Source organism: Schistocerca piceifrons, chromosome 2, assembly GCF_021461385.2.
Source record: "Schistocerca piceifrons isolate TAMUIC-IGC-003096 chromosome 2, iqSchPice1.1, whole genome shotgun sequence".
NCBI lineage: Eukaryota > Metazoa > Arthropoda > Insecta > Orthoptera > Acrididae > Schistocerca > Schistocerca piceifrons.
This window is the reverse complement of record NC_060139.1, coordinates 275,491,184-275,515,138: the sequence shown is the minus strand read 5'-3', so window position 1 is coordinate 275,515,138 and position 23,955 is coordinate 275,491,184. Positions and strand designations below refer to the sequence as shown.

Below are 23,955 nucleotides of genomic sequence, written 5' to 3'. Positions count from 1 at the left end.
AAACGCATCAGTCTTTCTGATCCAAGCCTGCTCCCTTTTCTACAGATATCTCCAGACTCATGTATTTGAAGATCAAAAATATTTTATTATAATATTATAAAATTCCCCTTGTACTCATCGACATTAAGCACATACCAATCTAGCCCAGTCCTAGTACTTTAGTGTGCCATAGACCTCAGACTAACTAGAACTAAATATAACAAATTTATATATTCACTCCTCAATAACGATCTCTTCTTTGTAAGACATTCTAAATTAATTTACTATTTTTTTACTAAAAGAACTAATTCCCTTCTCATCTATACAGAACGTACAAAGACAGAGAACAATCATTTTTTCTCTTTCAATTAAATAAAAATATTGTCGTTCATAGAAGGATCCAATTTAGATGAGACATAATAAGGTCCGAGCGCAAACACACCAACCTGTTCATTCTTCTTCTTAAACCTCAACCCAATCACCAAAGCTAACCACCAAATACTAAATATTACATTTAACCGTTTAAATCATATCACTCTTAAGTCATCTACACTCGCATCAAACATTTAATTAAATGTAAACTTTAATCTCTCCTGCCACCTGTCACCTGCACAGTGCTCAAACATACAGACAATCATTGTACCAAATCAACCTCATATAACATTATGCCTACAAGTAAATTTTACCATCCTGATCTCACTTGAACCACATTAGGCAATGAACTAATTAAGTCATTCGAAAACGAGCCCAAACTTACCTAAATATTACTCTTATTGAAGTCGTATGTACTGTACACAAGCTTTTCACACCACATCTCTTACTTTATCTTCTACTAATGATATATTTCGTTTTCCAATAAGGGCATCAAATTCAGTTGCATAGAAGTGCATGATCACAAGGACAAGTTAACTATATTTTCTTATACACATGTATCCCCAAACTACCCCCATTATATTAAAATTGAAACATCATTCTAGACAAATATGCGATATAGAGAATATAAATTTTATGATTTCTAAAAATTTAACATTTTAAATACATCCACTTTAATTCAAAATTATTTACCCAAATTCTAACCTCACTTATCATTTAAGCTCTATCCTTTGCATCAAATGAGATCGGCTAATTGTCGAGCTACCCTCATGCAGCACACATAAATAGAAACAAATATAAAATAATTAATCAATTTTTATTATTTCATAAAGAAATTGTACATCATTTTGTTTATCATCATCATATTTGTCTTCTTGTTCTTCTTCCTTCTCCTCTGAGTACTCCCCTAGAAGGAGGTACCAACGGGGGTGGTGGTCACATGCATCTATTCAAATAAACATAAATAAAATAATAATACATAAACTACAATCAGCTCACTTCATTTCATGCAAACAGACACACACACACACACACGCATACATACACACAACAGCATTTATAATAGCATTTTTTCTATTCATTAGCTGGCCCTGCCTTGGATCACAGACTGCTTCGAGTGAGACAATATTACATTTTTTTATAAAAAAATATCCTACTATGTACATTACTAAATAATATTTTATTTATAAATTATATTTACTAAATATATTGCTTGATTTATATTATAGGAATACTAAAATCAATAAACTAGTCTAAGGACTTAATGAATCTCTTTGGTAAGCAGTCCAGTACAGAAGTTCAAAATAGCAAAACTATACATTACCCTTTAAATTAAAATTTAGAAATTATTACATGATGAAGAATGATGCATATTTCTATATAAGTATACCTCATATAGAAAATCATATTTACGAGCAATGTAAGCTATTGTTTGTTCACTTAGCATGCATTTATCATCATGTTAAGAAAGGCAGGAGCATGCAGAACACACACACACACACACACACACACACACACACACACACACACACACACACACACACACACACACACACAGACACACAGAGAGAGAGAGAGAGAGAGAGGGAGAGAGAGAGAGAGAGATCTAGTTCTATATACACATTGTATGGCTCATTGTCCTCAGAGATAAATTATTTTCCATTTGATAGCCACCTCACCACGTGGTGGGGCACAAAAAAATCATCAAAGTAGGCTAGGTGTAGTAGGCGTTAGATAAAATTTCTAGTTCCTGTAATGAATGGACGCTACGTTTAAAGAAAGTAAAATTTGACTTGATCAGGGCGACTGGCGGGATCAGACAGTTTAACGTTAGGCTCCAGTACAGCTAGTGCCATGTCTACTTCATATGTCTGCTACATTCATAGCAGATTGGATGGAGTGAAATTACTCATTTCATACTTTTAGGTAACTAGTAAGTGAATGTACCACATACCGCGAACAGTAGATAATAATGATCTATATTGTACAACTTTACACACACTCATTCTACAATTATTATACTAATTCTATATATTAAAATGATAATTGTATACTAAATGGTTAGTTACAGTTGTAATGAAGTCTATGAATGTAGGCGCGAGCTATATGCTTTGATGGATGGGGGGACATACAGCCTGAACAATAGCAGGGTGGGGGGGCGAATAATAAGCACCCAGATGAATGACGTGTGCTATTCGCCCCGTATATAGAGGATAATGTGTTTGACTGCATGTAAATTTACGCTCAATTAACCTATACTAGAACTAGATCACACTCTGAAGTCTATGAATGGATGGTTAGGCACGTAATATTAAATTAACTTAATCATTAATATATATATATTGATCATATTATGAAAGATAAATGAACAATGATTGTACAGGGCAGATTAAGTTATCACTGATGGTCCTGCGTACATTAACCTATCTATTTCAATTAACATTAAAATAATCTTATCTACTTCAATTGAAATAAAAATAAAATTTAAGTTTACATTTAAAAGGAATATGTACTCACCATCATTCTCATTGTAGCCATTTGGTCATCATATTCATTAAATTCTTCGTCCGATATATCCATCTCGCTTGCACATAAATAAAATATTTAAGTTATTAAAATGTATTTATGTATTTTTAATTACAGATTAATATATTAACGGCACATGAGGTATAGTATTTACAGGCATTAAACTCAACTGTGTCAGCAGTTGAGATTGTCCCCCCAGTACCTCCCTCAAACTCATCATGGGCGTTCTCATATCACACTGTGATAACTATATGGCTGTATGGTGGTATGGCCACCCCCGTGACTGGAATAAAATAACGTGATTAAAAAATTAATTTATTTAATACTAATTATATAATTATGAAATAATTAATAAATTGATCTTATAAGAATTATTGAGAAATAGATACTCACGGGTAATTGTGATCTCCATCACAACACCGACTGACTCGTGACAGACGTTGACAAGACCTGATGTGAGAGGTGGAGAAGGGTCTCGAGTCCTTCCTATTGGAGGAGCTGTCTGTGAGTAACCCCCACTACAGTCATTAAGGGTGGAAATCCTAAATTTTCACCGTGGGTGGCCTGTAAGTGGAACAAGTTCTGTGAAAGCGTTTGTTGAAGGAATGGGTGAGTGGATGACACGACATCTATGACTGTATCATTAGGACATCTACAAAAATGTTGAATAACGTAAATTGAGGTCAATTTTTTATCATATGTATGACTTTTGCTTGGAATTATGTTGGTCTATTTGTACTAAATTCATACGCATCTATGCTTAGACAGGGAGAATGTTTTTTTATTATTAAGCGAGTTTTGGCAGGGGTGGATGGGGTTTTATCTATGGGAGTGTCTAAGATTTGTGAGTGGAAATTTTCAGCAAAGCGTGAATGACGCTAGGTTCGCTGGCTGGGGGAGACACTGTTTACATGTCCAGTTGGAAATGCAGGGGAGGAAAAAGATCTGCGCTATTCAGGAACCCATTTATACACTGTATGTCGTTAGACAATAGCTGGAGAGCAAGTATAGAAAGAGCCCACTTCAACATGATGGTCCTGGGGCTGAGTGGACGGCTATTTAGATGGAGAGATATGTGGCTTTCACATGCCGCCAGTGGCGCTCAGCCGCTCGCTTTGTAAGGTGCAATGGGATTTAGACACCATTCCTCACAAGCGTCTTCTGACCAAACTATGTGCCAGTGGAATACCACCTCAGTCGTGTGACTGGATACATGATTTCCTGTCAGAAAGTTCACAGTTCGCAGCAATAGATGGAAAGTCATCAAGTAAAACAAGTAATATCCGGCGTTGCCCAAGAATGTGTTATAGGCCCTCTATTGTTCCTAATCTATGTTAATGACATACGAGACAATCTGAGTAGGCCTCTTAGATTGTTTGCAGATGATGCTCTCATTTACCTTCTTTTAAAGTCGTCAGATGACCAGAATGAATTGCAAAATGATTTAGATAAGATATCTCTATGGTGCGAAAAGTAGCTATTGGCCCTGAATAAAGAGAAGTGTGAAGTTATTCACATGAGTACTAAAGAAATCCACTAAATATCAATTACACGATAAGTCGCACAAATCTGAAGACTGTAAATTCAACTAAATACTTAGGGATTACAATTTTAAGTAACCTAAATTTGAATGATCACATAGATAATGCTGTGGGTAGAGCAAACCAAAGACTGCGATTCACTGGCAGAAAACTTAGAAGGTGCAACATGTCTACTAAAGAGCCTGCTTACACCATGCTTGTCTGCCCTATTCTGGAGTATTACTGAGCGATGTGGGATTCGTATCGGGTGGGACTGATGGATGACATCGAAAAAGTACAAAGAAGGGCGGCTCGTTTTGTATTATCACGAAACTGTGCCACAGACATGATACGTAAATTGGAGTGGCAATCATTAAAACAAAGACGTTTTCGTTGCGACGGGATCTTCTCATGAAATTTTAATCATCAGTTTTCTCCTCCAATTGCGAAATCATTCTGTTGGCACCCACCTACATAGGGAGAAATGATCATCACGATAAAATAACAGAAATCAGGGCTCGCACAGAAAAATTTAAGTGCTCGCTTTTTCCAAACGCCGTTCTAGAGTGGAACAGTAGAGAGACAACTTGTAGATATGTTTCGTAGGTTCTAGCTCACTTAACTTAATTCTACATTTTCTAAGTAACTCAACTGATTTTAAAAATTCAGTATATTTAATTAACTCAACCAATTTTAGAGCTTTAGCTAAATACCTAATTTTTTCTATAGCTCAACCGATTTAACTAATTACCTCATTAACGTTGATAACCAACTGATTTCTAAATTCATTATTTCATTTACAACATGATTGTAAGAAAATAAATTTAATGATTCATTTTTCCTATGTAATTGTAAGAAAATGAAATGAGTTAGTCAACAAAAGAATATTATATTAAAAATTATACATTGTGAATGTAAGAAAATAAATAAAATGAATTAGCTAACAAAGGTAAGTTATATTAAAAATTTTACAGTGTGAATGTAAGAAAATAAATGAATTGAATTAAATAACAAAGGTAAATAATACTAAAAATTTTACATTGTGAACATGGGAAAATCAATTTAATGATTGATTTCCTTATGTGATTGTAAGAAAATAAAATGAATTAGTTAACAGAAGTAAATTACATTCAAAATTGTACATTGTGAGTTTAAGAAAATAAATTTAATGATTTACTTCCCTACATGATTGTAAGAAAATAAAATAAATTAGTTAATAAAAGTAAAATTATATAAAAAATTTTACATTGTGAATGTAAGAAAAAAATAAAATGAATTAGCTAACAAAGGTAAATTATATTAAAAATTTTACATTGTGAATGTAATAAAATAAATAAAATGAATTAACTAACAAAGGTAAATTGAAATAAAAGATACTCTTACAAAATAAGGAAAAATTGTTGTTGAATCTATGTAAATTCGTGTTCCTGTTGTTAAATATGAATCAAAATACGAACTTGAACAACGAGAAAATATTCTGAAAAAGCCTAAAATACCTATTTCTTTTTATGAATTTTAAACTAAAGAAGCTGCTGGATTTTCTGGTAAGAAAAGTTTTGATCTAGATATCTCAAATTACTATAACTCTACAGAATTTCATATGCCATATTTTGTGGTTGTTGCATTTCAGACAAATTGTACAAATAATCAATTAGTTGATTTGTCATTATTTGATCATACCTACATTTGAAAAATGGCAGAAACGAAGTTTTTCCACAGGAAATGTGGAATATTAATCCACCAAATAATTTTCTCAAAGCATATGATGAATTTCCTGATTTTAAACGAATTATTTTACTTAAATCAGATATTGATATTAGCCCATTTAGTTTCATAACGAATTATCCAATTTATGTAATCAATATGACTCGTAGAAAGAATGTTGTAGCTACACAGAAAACTACTATGAAACTTTGTGAAACTTTTAATGATAAAATTCTGAATGATACACTTGCTTGTGTATTTATGTATGCTAAGAAGAATCTCAAATACGATGCACAACATAGATTACTTACTGAAAATTTTTAATTATGTAAATGAATAAAATTTTAGAAAAAGTTACAGAATTGTTAACTTCTTGTTTATTTTGTATTTTCGAAAAGTAAAAAAAATTTAATTTAATTTACCTTTGTTAGCTAATTCATTTTATTTTCTTACAATCATGGAGGGAAATGAATCATTAAATTTACTTTCTTACATTCATAATATACACTTTTTAATATAATTTACCTTTGTTAGTTAATTCATTTTTTTTTCTTACATTCACAATGTAAAATTTTTAATATAATTTACCTTTGTTAGTTAATTCATTTTATTTATTTTCTTACATTCACAATGTAAAATTTTTAATATACTTTACCCTTGTTTGCTAATTCATTTTATTTATTTTCTTATGTTCACAATGTAAAATTTTTAATACAAATTACTTTGTTATCTAATTAATTTTATTTATTTTATTACATTCACCATGTAAAATTTTTAATACAGTTTACTTTTGTTAACTAATTCATTTTATTTTCTTACAATCACGTAGGAAAAATTAATCTTAAAATTTATTTCCTTACAGTCATAGTGTAAATGAAATAATGAATTTAGAAATCAGATGTTATCGAGGACAATGAGGTAATCAGTTAAAATTGTTTGAGTTATTGAAAAAATTAGGTATTTAGCTAAAACTCTGAAATCAGTTGAGTTAATTAAATATACTGAATTTTAAAAAATTAGTTGAGTTACTAAGAAAATGCAGAATTGAATTAAGTGAGCTAGAACCTACAAATCATATCTACTGTGGCTCACTGAATCTTCTGCCATGCACTTTATCATGAATTGCAGAGTAACCATGTAGGTGCAGATGTATATGTAGATGTTATGCTGTGCACCAACATATGCAGCTGACCACTTCTAAATTAGTGCACTGTTTTAATAGCACTTGCACTCAACACTTGAATAAAGTTCCTGGCCAAATACTAAAGTGTTGATTGAATATATACACATGTGGGACAAATATTTGAGGTACTGGCGCTGTATTCATTTGCTGTGCTACTGTGGCGAATACGATGTTCTGACAAACATTGTCGTAATAAAAATTCAGCCTGTAAAAAAAATAGATACACATGAGTGGCTTTCAGGGATGACAGCTATCGTGCAATGCTATCATCTGAGGTATAGCTTGTAGAAATCGCACGAAGTGTTTAAATGTTGTTGATTCGGAAGATAATTTTAAAAATGTTTTGTCACTGTAAATTACTAACTTTCGTTGTTTTAAATATACTGAAATTATTCTTGTTCTTTGGATGTGCCTCTTTTGTTTTTTGATACCGCATATGTATTCAGATTTGCTTTAACGTTTCACTGAATATTATCGAATTTCGAGGGCTGTGATAAGCCATCCTTCAGTTTTCTGACAGCAGGCCTTTGCTGGAGCACAACTGGCCCTCTTAAGCGATCGAAGCACCGTCGAAATTCCCAGCTTAGGGATTTCTCCCATTTTCCGCTAAGCCTTTTGTGCGTGCGCACCTGCGCTCGCAGCAACGGTAGCTGCTTCTGGACGGGCCCCAGCACTTTGGCCGCCGTAGGACTCTCTCTGCCGGCCCTCAGCCTCAAGAGCAATTTCACCGCACCTAACAAACGAACTGTAGGTGGCCGAATCGCTCGCCTACATACGCGTAACGTTACAGTCTTCCCCGCAAAAGTTCTTATGTGATTGTTCCACTCTAAGATGTTGGTAATAGTCCCTCGGTATGTAGTTGAAATGGCAGTATTTAGATTTGTGTGATTTTTGGTGTAACCGAAATTTAACGGATTCCTTTTAATAGATGTGTCTAGTACCTCACACTTCTTATTCTTTTCAGCCAATTACCACTTTTCGCAGTATACAAATGTTGTTGTAGTGGTCTTCAGTCCAAAGACGTATTTGATGCAGCTCTCCACGCTACTCTATCCTGCGCAAGCATCTTCATCTCCGAGTATCTACTGCAACATACATCCTTCTGAATTTGCTTAGTGTATTCATCTCATGGCCTCCCTCTACGAGTTTTACCCTCCACGCTTCCCTCCAATGCTAAATTCGAGATCCCTTTACGTGGCAGAATGTGTGCTACCAACCGATCCCTTCTTTTAGTCAAGTGGTGCCACAAACTTCTCTTCTCCCCAATTCTGTTCAGTACCTCCTCAGCAGTTATTTGATCTACCTGTCTAATCTTCAGCATTCTTCTGCAGCACCACATTTAGGAAGCTTCTATTATCTTCTTATCTAAACTACTTATCGTCCATGTTTCACTTCTTTACATGGTTACACTCCATTCAAATACTTTCAGAAAAGACTTCCCGACGCTTATACCTATACTCGATGTTAACAAACTTCTCATCCTCAATTACGCTTTCCTTGCCATCGCCAGTCTACATTTTATATCCTATCTACTTCGATCATCATCAGTTATTTAGCTCCCCAAATAGCAAAACACATCTACTGCTTTAAGTGCCTCATTTCCTAATCTAATTCCCTCAGCATCAACTGATTTAATTCGACTACATTCTATTATCGTCGTTTTGCTTTAGTTGATGTTCATCTTATATCCTCCTTTCAAGACACTGTCCATTCCGTTCAACTGCTCTTCCATGTCTTTTGCTGTCTCTGACAGAATTACAACGTCTTTGGCAAACCCCAAGGTTTCCATTTCTTCCCCATGGATTTTAACTCCAAATCCAAATTTTTCTTTTGTTTCCTTTACTTCTTGCTCAATATACAGATTGAATAACATCAGGGATAATTTACAACTCAGTCTCACTCCCTTCCCAACCACTGCTTCCCTTTCATGCCCCTTGACTCTTATAACTGCCATCTGGTTTTTGTAAAAATTGTAAATAGCCTTTCGCTGCCTGTATTTTACTCCTGCCACATTTACAATTTGAACGAGAGCATTCCAGTCAATATTGTGCAAAGCTTTCTCTTAGTCTACAAATGCTATAAACATAGGTTTGTCTTTTCTTAACCTATCTTGTATGAGAAGGCGTAGCGTCAATACTGCCTCGCGTGTTCCTGTATTTCTCCTGAATCCAAACTCATCTTCCCCGAGATCAGTTTCCACCAGTTTCTCCATTCTTCTGTAAAGAATTCATATTAGTATTTTGAACCCTGACTTATTAAACTGATAGTTCGGTCATTTTCACATCTGTCAGTACCTGCTTTATTTGGAATTGGACTGATTGTATTGTTCTTGAAGTCTGAGCGTATTTCTTGCTCATCAGATGGAAGAGTTTTGTCATGGCTGGCTCTCCCGACGCTATCATTAGCTCTAACGGAATGTTGTCTTCTCCCGGGACCTTGTTTAGACCTAAGCCTTTCAGTGATTTCCCATATTCTTCACGCAGTATCGTATCTCCCTTCTCATATTCATGTACGACCTCTTCCATTTCTATAATACTGCCCTCAAGTACATCTCCCTTGTATAGACCCTCTGTACACTCCTTCAAGCTTTCTGCTTTCCTTTCTTTGATTATGATGTATATGATGTCTAAATCATACATTTATCTTGCCTAAATCATTTTACAATTGCTTTTTGATCTTCTGGTGACCTTTCTAGTTGGTAAATGACGGCACCATCTACAAACAGTGAGAAACACGAAGTGCTGACTACTATTAACGAGGGATTTCGATTTGGTTCCGTATTCCTAGCATTCCAGAAGGATTTTGACACTGAACCACACAAGCAGCTTGTAGTGAAATTGCATACTTATGGAGTATCGTCTCAGTTATGTGACTGCATTCGTGATTTCCTGTCAGAGAGGTCATAGTTCGTAGTAACTCATGGAAAATCATCTAGTAAAACAGAAGTGACTTCTGTCTTTCCACAAGGTAGCGTTATAGGCCCTCTGCTATTTTCTATCTGTATAAATGATTTAGTAGCTAGTCTGAGTAGCTGTCTTAGGTTGTTTACAAACGATACTATCGTTTTTATCGCGTAGAAAAGTCACCAGAAGATCCAAGCAAATTGCAAAATGATTTAGAAAAGATATATGAATGGTGCGAAAATTTACAACTGGCACTAAATAACGGGAAGTGTGAGGTCATTCACGTGAGTGCTAAAGGGAATCCGTTAAACTTCTGTTAATCGATAACTCAGACAATCTAAAGGCCGTAAAATCAACTAAACACCTAGGAATTACAGTTACGAACAACTTAAATTGGAAAGAACATACAGGAAATGTTATGGGGAAGGCAAACCAAAGACTGCGTTATACTGGCAGAACTCTTAGAAAATGTGACTGATCTACTAAGGAGACTGAATACACTACGCTTGTCCACCCTCTTTTGGAGTACTGCTGCGCCGTCTAAGATCCTTATCTGATAGGATTAATGGAGTACATCGAGAAAGTTAAAAAGAAGAGCAGCATGTTTTGTATTACCCTGAAACAGGGGCGAGAGTCTCGATACAGGATTTGGGGAGGACATCAATAAAACAAAGGCATTTTTCGCTGCGAAGGAAATTTCGGTACCACCAATCTCCTCCAAATGCGAAAATATTTTGTGGACGCCGAACTACATAGGGAGAAACGATCATTATAAAATAAGGGAAATCAAATCACGCACTGGAAGATAGAGGTGTTAGTGTGCAATCTGTAGAGTATCCATGTAGATGCAGATGTAGATGTAGACTGGAGCAAAAGAAGATCACTGGAGCCTGTTTCATAAACCTGACATCGAGCGAGGTGGCGCAGTGGCTGGCACATTTGACTCGCATTCGGGAAGACGGTGCAAACCCTCGTCTGGCCATCGTGATTTAGGTTTGCTGTGATTTCCCTAAATCGCTTTAGGCAAATCCTGGGATGGTTCCTTTGAAAGGGCACGGCCGACTTACTTCCGGATCCTTCCCTAATCCGATGGGACCGATGAACTCGCTGTTTGGTCCCCTCCCCCAAATCAATGAACCAACCATAGACCTGACTGCCGCATACGGTACCTTGAGCAGTCGAAAGCTGCTGTTTAATCTATGTGATTCGACGAGAGGCCATCTTTTGACATTATTCCTCGGTACAAATCTCGACAGGAGGAAATTCTACGTCAGTCTTTATGGAAAGTAGGGACCCTGATCAGGATGAGTACGGGGAATAGTCCTCTAACCAATGGTTTCCTGCTACAGCGAGTGGGCCCACCACATAGTGTAACTTGGGGAGTGTGTATTTTGATACGTCAAATTTTAACAGACTGAGTCTTACATGTTGACGAGATGAGCAGCAAAATACGCGGGGACCTGACCTCTATTTTAGCCGGTTACGAGTTTTGAAATTTTGTGAATTGTCCAGACTCTTACCTAAACTATTCGATTGGAGTGTTTAGTGTTCTGCAGAGGCTGGCGCATCCTTTTTTGTTTAGTGATCAGTGAACTGTATGTATGTGCTACAGTCTTTAAATTCGTTGAGCTCTCCTTTTCCTTTTATACCCCTTTCAAAAACTGACACAAGACCAGCTTGTGTACTATGTATATACGTTTGTATTTGTGTTTTACAAGAGAGGCTTAAGACATATTATACCCTCTAATATACAAATTCTGTAAATCTTTGGTATTTTTACTCATTTTAACAACATTAGTGTCTCCAGACTTAAGTATGGACGCTGAAGACCTCAGTGTCATGTGCCTCTTCATCATTGTCTACAGGGAGGACAGCACGTGGAGGAATCCGAAGAGTAGTTTACCATAAGGAAGCATTATAATTTGACAATATCTTTGTAATACTTCGATGTCAGCTCACTTTTGATTAACTGAAAAACAATTAAAAACTTATATAGGTAAATTCACCCTGAAAGTGGCTCTGAACACTATGGGACTTAACTACTGAGGTCATCAGTCCCCTAGAACTTAGAACTACTTAAACCTAACTAACCTAAGGACGTCACACACATCCATGCCCGAGGCAGGATTCGAACCTGCGACCGTAGCGGTCACGCGGTTCCAAACTGACGCGCTTAGAACCGCACGGCCACACCGGCCGGCAATTCACCCTGAATTCAGCACCAGTTTTATGTAGGAGTCTTATACCAAAAGAGCAATGGTAAGAAAAAGAAATTGTTTGGAAGAATTTTTTGTTCATTGCCAAATCATATGAAGCCATGTGGTGCAATCGGTGAAAAGCATAGTGGGCGAAGCAGGGTCTCTAAACCGCAATCCAACACCGATGGAGAACGTCCTAGTGGTGGAGGAAAGAGTGAACGATGGAGAGCGTATGGGATTCCTGTAGAAATGTTGAGATTATTAGCAGTTTCTAGACAGAATACTGGGGGTGTAAAACTGGGGTGACTACTGAATAGGAAAATTATAGAAACGGTTTTATTTTAACAAAGTGGTGAACATGGTGAAATAATGTGGTGCAGTAAGTGGTAATGTTGTATGGTAGCAGTTGGTGCTGAAAAAAGTGGAAATAATAAGTAATAACTCAAAAGTTGTAATGGTAAGTCAATTATTTAATTCAACCAGTTACCTACGAATCAACGGCAACAAAATATCGATGCACTCGAGTGGAGGTCACCATCATCTTGAAGGTAACCCAGAACAGATTACATTTCAGTGATCATAATTAAAGTTTGTATGTCGCAAATTCTCTTTACCATTTTATTGCACTCATATTACATCTTATGAACAGATATAAAAAATCTATTGGGCCAATAAACATAAAAAAGTAACATTTAAAAGTTCAAAACATGTGAAAATATGAGAGCAGGCATGTTATACTTGGCTCCCCATGCAAGGATTTTAACAGAAAGTATAACAGCGATACTATACAAAATGAACACAAATGACCAGCCAGTTCGACACCAGGCCTCTCATACAGAGTGACAGTTCAGAAGTGGCAGATCAAGGTTTGAGCTTCTCACAAGTAGGAGACAGACTGATACAAATTTTCAAGATCCTCTACCTCTTTTACTGGGGTAACAACACGAAGGCGAATTGCAGCACGGTACCATCTCTACCCTTTCCACCTCAGCACCAAACAAGCTTAGCGAGAACTCAGTCTGTTGCGGTGAGCCGAATGACTCCAGCACGTCAAGCCGTGATTCTGTATCGTACCCTCACGTTTCAATGGCACTGAATCAACACAAAAGTGATGGCCTGTGTCAAGAACAATGCTATCAGGTCCCTAACGGTAGTACGTGGGGTGTTCCAAAAATGAACAGCATAGACACAGAAGTGATGACACTTTCTGCAGGACCTGACAATTATTTTACAGGACAATACTCAAGAACGTACAGTGCAAGCTGTTACTGATTTGTTTGACTGATGGGGCTGGTTCATGGGGGAAAGAAATACAGTAGAAGACGAGTGGGTAGCTCTGAGGGATGAAGTAGTGAAGGCAGCAGAGGATCAAGTAGGTAAAAAGACGAGGGCTAGTAGAAATCCTTGGGTAACAGAAGAAATATTGAATTTAATTGATGAAAGGAGAAAATATAAAAATGCAGTAAATGAAGCAGGCAAAAAGGAATACAAAAGTCTCAAAAATGAGATCGACAGGAAGTGCAAAATGGCTAAGCAGGCATGGCTAGAGGACAAATGTAAGGATGTAGAGGCTTATCTCACTAGGGGTAAGATAGATACAGCCTAAAGGAAAATTAAAGAGACCTTTCAAGAAAAGAGATCCACTTGTATGAATACCAAGAGCTCAGATGGAAACCCAGTTCTAAGCAAGGAGGGAAAAGCAGAAAGGTGGAAGGTGTATATAGAGGGTCTATACAAGGGCGATGTACTTGAGGACAATATTATGGAAAAGGAAGAGGCTGTAGACGAAGATGAAATGGGAGATACTATACTGCGTGAAAAGTCTGACAGAGCACTGAAAGACCTCAGTTGAAACAAGGACCCGGGAGTAGACAACATTCCATTAGAACTACTGACGGCCTTGGGAGAGCCAGTCCAGACAAAACTCTACCATCTGGTAAGCAAGATGTACGAGACAGGCGAAATACCCTCAGACTTCAAGAAGAATAGAATAATTCCAATCCCAAAGAAAGCAGGTGTTCCAGATGTGAAAATTACCTTACTATCAGTTTAATAAGCCACAGCTGCAAAATACTAAAGCGGATTATTTACAGACGAATGGATAAACTGGTAGAAGCCGTACTCGGGGAAGATCAGTTTGGATTCCGTAGAAATGTTGGAACACGTGAGGCAATACTGACGTTACGACTTATCTTAGAAGGAAGATTAAGGAAAGGCAAACCTATGTTTCTAGCACTTGTAGACTTAGAGAAAGCTTTTGACAATGTTGGCTGGAATACTCTCTTTCAAATTCTAAAGGTGGCAGGGGTAAAATACAGGGAGCGAAAGGCTATTTACAATTTGTACAGAAACCAGATGGCAGTTATAAGAGTCGAGGGACATGAAAGGAAGCAGTGGTTGGGAAGGGAGTGAGACAGGGTTGTAGCCTCTCCCCGATGTTATTCAATCTGTGTATTGAGCAAGCAGTAAAGGAAACAAAAGGAAAATTCGGATTATGTATTAAAATCCAGGGGGAAGAAATAAAAACTTTGAGGTTCGCCGATGACATTGTAATTCCGTCAGAGACAGCAAAGGACTTGGAAGAGCAGTTGAACGGAATGGACAGTGTCTTGAGAGGAGGATATAAGATGAACATCAACAAAAGCAAAACGAGGATGATGGAATGTAGTCGAATTTAGTCGGGTGATGCTGAGGGAGTTAGATTAGGAAATGAGACACTTAAAGTAGTAAAGGAGTTTTGTTATTTGGGGAGCAAAATAACTGATGATGGTCGAAGTAGAGAGGATATAAAATGTAGACTGGCAATGGCAAGGAAAGCGTTTCTGAAGAAGAGAAATTTGTTAACATCGAGTATACATTTAAGTGTCAGGAAGTCGTTTCTGAAAGTATTTGTATGGAGTGTAGCCATGTATGGAAGTGAAACATGGACAATAAATAGTTTGGACAAGAAGAGAATAGAAGCTTTCGAAATGTGGTGCTACAGAAGAATGTTGAAGATTAGGTGGGTAGATCACGTAACTAATGAGGAGGTATTGAATAGGATTGGGGAGAAGAGAAGTTTGTGGCCCAACTTGACTAGAAGAAGGGATCGGTTGGTAGGACATGTTCTGAGGCATCAAGGGATCACAAATTTAGCATTGGAGGGCAGCGTGGAGGGTAAAAATCGTAGAGGGAGACCAAGAGATGAATACACTAAGCAGATTCAGAAGGATGTAGGTCGCAGTAGGTACTGGGAGATGAAGGAGCTTGCACAGGATAGATTAGCATGGAGATCTGCATCAAACCAGTCTCAGGACTGAAGATCACAACAACAACAACAACATGGCGCAGGTAAGTGCTATACCGCCAACTGCACTCCCCTGATTAAGCTCTCGTGAATTCAACTCGATTTCTAAACTGAAGGAAACACTTCACAGCATTCACTTCAGAACTGCTACAAATTCGTCGGCCAATAGACCGCGCCGCTCGAACTGTCAACACAATTGGCACTCCTAAGAGTATCCTACGACTTCCACATCGCTGGCAACGGGTCATACACAATGCTGGTGACTACTTTGAAGGTTAGTAAAAATTTGAAACACATATCTATTTTGTAATAGCTGTAAATAAATAGTTGGCACTATTAAAGTTCCAACCCTCGTCAAATAATGTAGCGCAGCAGCAAACCATCTAGAGGAAAGAAAGCCTTGAGCAATTGCAATGCAGGGACGTGCAGCTACGCTGAGCACATTATGCATTCCTTTTAGCCACTGTGTTCCGCAAAGTCCAATGTGGCGACACACAATTAGAAAATGAAACTTTCGTGAGGAGACGGTGGTGGAAACTCGACTTACTGAATGACTGAAAAGAGACTAGCATTAAAAAAGTATATTGTGAATAATGAAACTCTCATCTTAAGAAAAAAACCATCTTTACAAACATTACGTCTTATTAAAAAAATTTACTCTGCTATGAGTTTAGTTACTGAAATGGTGAAGGAGTAATACGCATACAAGTCTGAGTGCAAGCTATGTGAACACATAATTTTAATTGATCTCATCTCTACAGTCAGACTAACCGAACACAACGAATGAAGAGAACTCTGAAAACTTTCATGATCGATTGCACACAAGCAAGCAATTCAGCGACAACATTCCCTGATTATCTTCACGCTTCTCAAATACTTCTCGGAATTCTTTACAAAATCATGTTTTAAAAATTCAGCATCCTCTGCATTTGTGTCTATGTGCTCCGCCAGCTACATCCAGAACGCTCTGTAGGGTGACAGACACCATACTCTCTCACCCATTTCGTTCTAAACGGTACCGACAACGACAATGCGACCAAAAATCACATTGATTGTACTCTAAACCTCTGTGGCGTACCATATCGACTGCTGAAGACTTCTGTTTGAAAAACATCCAGTGTGCAGATATCAAGTATGGCATATCGAAGGAAAATAGAGCTCATGCCACTTTCACTGAATACGAAAAATAAACTAGAAACCTTACAAGTTTCCATTTACACGTTTCTTTTACCGAAGAACGTGGTTCACAGAGTTATGCAGAGTGTTTAAACACGCTACCTCCAACCCAGATGTTGCACCAAACTAAACGCAAATCTATAACCGAACGCGTGAGCGCATATTATACGAATTTAATAAATTAAACTGAACTGCCCACATAAAGGTCCACGGTGAAACATACTTATACTAAAATTGCAAAGTGGGCCAACCAGGGTCGCAAAACTGGCACACGGGAAAAATAAGTTGCACACTCATTAAAGATACACAAATGATTAACATAAGTGTTAAATAAGAATGGCTACTAATAACTGAACCAGTAAAATAACTTACAGAAACGCTAATATTAAAAAGTGGCCTCACTTAACTTTAGAGAACAGGGTTAAGGCCCACAGCAGTATTTGGAAGCAATGACGCTACGGCTGGCAGGCAATACGAGCGTTCACTCCCCACGGCTTGTGCACGGGCTCACTAGCAGGCAGTATATATTTATACATAGGCCGACCGTCCTCACAATGAGCGGTCCTGCCAAGAATCCATAACCGCACTGACGCCAGGAAACGAGCAGACTGATGTGGCATGCAGCACAAATAGATTGCAATGAAAACAAGGTCTAATCACAGCCACACTGGAATATGTAATAAGCATGCCCCCAGATCCTTATGGAGCAATACTCTGGCATGCAGCACAAATAGATTGCAATGAAAACAAGGTCTAATCACAGCCACACTGGAATATGTAATAAGCATGCCCCCAGATCCTTATGGAGCAATACTCTAACATTACCCGTCTCCCAGTAAATTAGCAGGAAACTTAGAGATCACTTCCACTTGCCTTAAGGCACTTTCAACATTAAATAAACAACCAAATCCTGTCGTGACAAATGATTAAACCATTAACTCTACGGCTGCCGGGCGCGTACACAACGACAGCGTGTTCCCAAGGCGCCCAATGATCGGCACCGTACATCCGGCGCGACAAAAGACAAAGGCGCGAGCACGGCGAGGCCCGAGAACCACTGTTACGGACGCCGGCTTGTTTTCAACACAAGTTGGCTCGTTGAACGCCAACCGGAGACTCCGTCACACGTTCACGCGGAAAACCCGCCGGGGGAGCAGTCAAAGATAGCAAGACAGCCGAATATCGATATCAGCGATGCAAGTAGAACACCCTACCGCCAGTCGCCACGGCTCAGGCAGGTTGTCAAAATTTAAGTGAGTTTGAACGAGCGGTAGGACACAGCATCTGCGACGTAGCGATGAAGTGGGGATTTTTCCTTACGACCATTTCTAGACTGTAGCGTGAATACCAGGAGTACGGTAAAACATCAAAACATGCAAGAACGGGGCAATGACGACTGAAGAGAATCGTTCAGCGCGTCATAAGTGCAACACTTCCGCATATTGCTGCAGATTTCATTGCTGGGCCATCAACAAGTGCAACGTGCGAACCAGTCAACGAAACATCATCGATACGGGCTTTCGTGTACCCTTGATGACTGCACGACACAAAGTTTTACCCCTAGCCTGGGCCCGTCAACACTGACATTGGACTGTTGATGATTGGAAACATGTTGCCTGGTCGGACGAGTCTCGTTTCAAACTGTATCGAGCGAATGGACGTGTACCGGAATGGAGACAACCTCATAAATCCATGGACCCTGCATTTTAGGAGGGGAGTGTTCAAGTTCGTGGAGCCTCTGTAATGGTGTGGGGCGTGAACAGTTGGAGTGATATGGGACCCCTTATACGTCTAGATACGACTCTGAAATGTGACACATAGACTACGTAAGCATCCTGTCTGATCATCTGCATCCATTCATGTCCATTGTGCATTCCGACGGACTTGGGCAATTCCAGCAGGACAATGCGATACCCCACATGTCCAGAATTGCTACAGAGTGGCTCTGGGAACACTCTTCTGAGTTTAAACACTTCTGCTGGCCACCAAACTCCCCAGACATGAACATTATTGGCATATATGGGATTCCTAGCAACGTGCTGTTCAGAAGATATCTGCACCACCTTGTTTTCTTACGGATTTGTGGATAATACTGCAGGATTCATGGTGTCAATTCCCTCACACACTTCTTCAGACATAAGTTGAGTCCACGCCACATCGTGTTGCGTCACTCCTGCGTGCTCGACGGGGTTCTACACGATATTAGGCAGGTGTACCAATTTCTTTGGCTTTTCAGTGTACTTATTCAAAAAGTTCCAGTTCACACATAAAATAAGGAATTTCGCGTGTTCGTCTTCATTGCTTGTCTGTGTGTATTTTACGGCACTTCACGCTCAAGGTTGACTCATAATTGAGCAAAATTATCCCCTATTTTCCGAGCTCCTAGTACACGCGTCCTGTCGTCATGATGGCACAGAACCGATTCCTTTGTAGACTCTACAAAACAGATTTCTATTCCATAAAATACGAGCGAATGTGCTGTCTTGTGATTGGCTGAGGAACACCATAGCCAAAGATCTGTCAGCATTAAACAGCGCTATACATCTTCTACTATGAACCAGTCACAAAATACGTAATATCTTTTCACAGCAGATTAAAAGGAGAAATTTAATAAAGTCGCAAATATCAAAATAATCCCCTCTTGAACTAACTGAAGTATGTGAGTATAGTTCTTGTTCCCCCAGTACCATAAACTCGCGAATTATCCATTACAAATTTCCCCTGAGCGTATGACTCTCTTACTCTGTACAGACACAATGTCCACGCTACCATTTACTCAGTAAATACACGTAACAATACTCATTTATCATATTACTTCGCATACACACCTTCATTCACATTAACAACTAAAGATACCAAATTACCAACAATTAATAAAAGACATAATGTTCACAGAAGATAACATTTATTTTCGAAAACGCGTTGTTTCGATTGCTTAGGGTTTTGTAGTCTGTACGACAGGACATCGTTCGGCCACAGCCGTTACTAATTACAGCCAGCTGGTGCACAAGAGCACATCTATTACGATAGAACCAAGGCTCATCTCGGCCTGAGACTACTTGCTATCGTTAAGAGGTATCGGCGCGATGTGAAGGAGCTACACCTCACGCAGTCTAAAACCTAAAAGAAATTTGTAGAAAATAAAGAGGTATCCTGATCGCACAAAGTCTCAAGTCCTTGATAGATAACATTAGGACCTCCATAAACGACAACAACAGTCAAATTGTACATGGTAGTAAAGAAAAGGAGTGACGCTTATGAAGAGCATTTCGTAGTAATTGCACTGTCCATAACCTCGATAAAAAAGTGAGATCCGTGTAGGAGGTGCATCTGCCGCTGCTGCCTGGAGCCGCCATAAGTAGAATCTACTCGGGTAACGAGATTACCTGGCCCACACTCACAATGTATTTGTCTGTGTCACAGCTGCAGGCCTAAGTTTCGTCGCCGAATTACGTCACGGTGGCATCAGTCTAGTATCGCACTACAATGCTAGCCAGTTCCCTTCCTTTACTGCAATCGACCCGAAAGTAAATCCACATGTAACGTGATTCTTTTACCATCAGTACAAAACTGCTCGTTCTGATTGGAAGCGATCACCTCCACAGCTTCTGACAGTTCCGTTCACCACGTCGAAATCATGTAACCAAAGCCGCAACAACCCCATCACAACCTCATACCACTTACTCTCACACCATCTGCGACGTTTTCCAGGATTCTATCTGCTCTCAAGTTGAACACTATACTGCAAACACGTAATGCATTCTTCCTCGATGAAATCGTGCCTGAAGCAATATCTAACACCAGCCTCACCTGCTCCGCCAGCCACACTTCTGTTCATGCCGTATAGTCTCTCGGAGCCTCTTTGTAGGGCCTTCCACTGCCTAAGGGACTGGGACGCTCCCGCGTGCCACCAGCAACTACAGCGACAAATTCATAATCCCTTACAGACGTAGAGGTGGTAGGATTGGCATATACTTCCACTCCAGAACTGGGGCGTTATTCGTCAGCTTTTTCGTTGAATATGTTTGCACATGTACTGCAATACAGATCATTTTGTGAACGTGCGCCACGGCACGACAAGTTTTCTACTTGAGCCTGGCATCTCTGGGTGAGAGCGTCCCACAGTGACCGTGACAGTGCTCCGAACAAAGGGCTCTGGAAACTTTTTGAACGCACCTTTTCGTTCTAACATTTTAGACACATATACCTTTCAACAAGTGCAATACAAAAATCGAATTTTCGACCATTTTAGCAAGAACCTAGCCTTAACAGAATACCTGCTGTATATAAAAAATAGTAGCAGGACGTTCTTTCACCAGCATCCACATGTTCAATAGGATTCTGATTCACCCTTACGTTCGCCAGTGTTTCATGAATTTGCTCAACTCCCTGCAACATTTTCTCTGCCTCGCTTTCCTCCTCTTCCACGTGGTTATTTACTGCTTAATTAAGCTCTTCCAAGAACACATCTATGAAGTCCACTCACTGAAACTGGGTTTCTTCCACATCTCTATCATTCACTTCTAGAATGGTTTCACTCAGCAGTGGAGTATGGGTGTAGTGTAACCTCAAGACAAATTAAACGTTTTTACCAGACTGGGAATCAAATCCAGACTCATGGCTTTCTCGTAAACTCTTTCCTCTTGCGAGTTACGCAGGCATGCCGCAGAAGTCAGTCAAGAACTCCAATCCTAATCTGTCAGTCTGTATCTCCTAACTTCCAAGCGTTACCTGTGATAGAGGTACGTGTGGTTTAGAGTTTCAGTCAAGTACAGCTAATTTCTCAGGAAGTTTGTCAACAACTACCTCCTTCAACTAAACGTGACACAGACCATATCCTGCTTCAAGACTTTTCAATCCAGATATTTGACTAGAAACTTACTGTATCATACGTCTTTCGTAAATGAAAGTTCTGCGGTCTATATCTCACATGCCATATTCACAGTTAGTTCAGAGCTTCGCGATAAAAATTTATAAAACACGAAAACAAGAGATTAGCGCTAGTACACACAAATAAACAATACATTACTGCGAAAGCCTCTAAAGAATGGCGGGGAAATTCCATATCTGCATAAACAGGAAATGTAATTAATTTTTTTTGTGTATCTAAATGGTAAGTGCTCTCTTTAAGTGATTGCTGTATATGTATGGCATTTTGTACAAAACAGTTAACCGATGCTTCTCTCTGATAAGCACTCTATTCCTCTCACTACTTCACTCACAATACATCAGGCAGAACTGTGTGCACAACAGGCTGGTTTAATGACAGGAAAACATCCAGAGCGAAGAGGCTGAATACTGCAAGGCACTATAATAAAACACCAAATATGTTGGGTGGGTAAGACAAACACGTATGTGCCGCTAGTCCTGTCTGGAATACATTTAGAATATAGCTTATATCCATATGGAGTTTCTTTGTTGCAAACGAGCATTCCTTCAATATCCTTGAATACTGACTGTGTTGGCGTAAGCTGTCGACAGCATACTGATCAACGAAGATGTAGCGCCAGGATCGATAAGTAGGTGCTGGATCAAGCGCGCCTATCACGAGAGCGGCCAGAAACACACTGACAAGTAACGCGTCACCAACGCCCTCTCGACAGCAAGTATTTAGGCCGCTGTCGCTGACTGGAGGGCCTCACTGAGTCGCGCTCCAGTTTGGCGTCTGTCATTCATTCGCAGTCACTGACTCACTCAGGCTACAACAGTGCATAGCGACCAGATCGAGACTAAGAGCGAGACTAAAGTTTGTATTAGCAAGACTACCCATATTGTCTGCAAGGGGACGATTACGGACGAGCTTGTACCATAACACAGGGATTCTATTAAAGTTATGTAGCAACTATCTGTTCGTGTAAATAAAGAACCGTGTTAATCCACATGTGCATTTGTGTTATAGAAACAGGATACTGGCCACCCACAACAGCATCCCCTCCCTTGCTTCTTTGTTACAAGATACTACACTTGCCATTCCTCCTGCAACTCCCTCTGTAAAGATCATGAGCCAATATTTTATAGGGAAGTGATTGCAGAATATGCCACTAAACAAGGCCGTGCCTCCAGCAGCCACGGCCTAGCACATAGCTTGTGCCATCATCAGTCTCGACATATGAGTAGCTCATTTTAGCTTCCGTGATGCACTCGAAGCACTACTTGCTCCTTTACAGATTAAATAGTTTTGTCAAATTAAAGAAGGCACTCACTGCCCTCTACTTATCATTTAGATTCGCAAACAACAATAAATTATATTTTCTGTTTATGCATTGTATCTGAAACTAATCTGCAAATCTGACAACAAATTATGTGTACGAAGATGTATTGCTGGCCGCTTATAACTTTCACTTCCAAAAGCAATAAATAGTCGTGTTTGTTTTGCCGTCCAGTCGGCGCTACGCACCTTCCCGTGCCGTACAATGGTTATCCACTTAACCAGGCCAGCTTTACTAGTGAACTGTTCCTTTTATCTCATCATCTGAGCTTCTGTGGCGTCATGCCGAATCTCATTCGCAGATCTCACGCGCTCTTGGCATGCAAGGCAATTTACAAGACAAACTGCTCTTTAATTAGACCTCGCTATGTCCATGTTTTTTCATTATCACCTCCAGCTGGCTGCTACCTTCACTCACCGGTAAGAGACCTCTTTGTAACAAGCACACACACGCTCGCAAAATCGCAGCACTCGGCCGGATAACCGAAAAGCTCCTCACCAATGAGAAAGCACTTCTCAATACTAGTAGATTTAATATATTAAATAAATAACTTTCTGAATCGTGAACGGTTTGTAGCTCTGACGTTCAGAAATATTAAACACACTAAAACAACACCTCCGATCCAGAGGGTCTCTAACTTGCCTCCTACCGGTAGGAGAACTTCTGGCCAACTGCACGATTCTGCGAGCCCAAGGCAGCTCCACATAATTGATTTCTGCCTTTTCAGCCAGTGGGTCTCAGAGATAATTCTCATTGGTCATTTCCTGCCTTCCTCTGCTTAGTGTTGCTTTCTGCCAAGAGTTCTGAGAAATTGATTTCGGTAGATGAAGGCGAACACCTGCTGCCTTTCTACACTTTAAGCCAGCTCACAGTGTTCTGACCACAAGAAACTTTTGAAA

The 23,955-nt window shown here is 39.1% G+C and overlaps 1 long non-coding RNA gene across 1 annotated transcript; it reads right to left on the bottom strand.

Annotated features, from left to right (window-relative positions):
• Positions 1 to 1,196: 1,196 nt before the first annotated feature.
• LOC124774245 lies at positions 1,197 to 3,431 on the bottom strand. The gene is made up of 3 exons (XR_007015239.1): positions 3,271 to 3,431; positions 2,869 to 3,160; positions 1,197 to 1,297 (listed from the first exon to the last, which is right to left on the bottom strand). It is a non-coding gene; the product is annotated as an uncharacterized LOC124774245 (long non-coding RNA).
• Between the last annotated feature and the right edge of the window lie 20,524 nt (positions 3,432 to 23,955).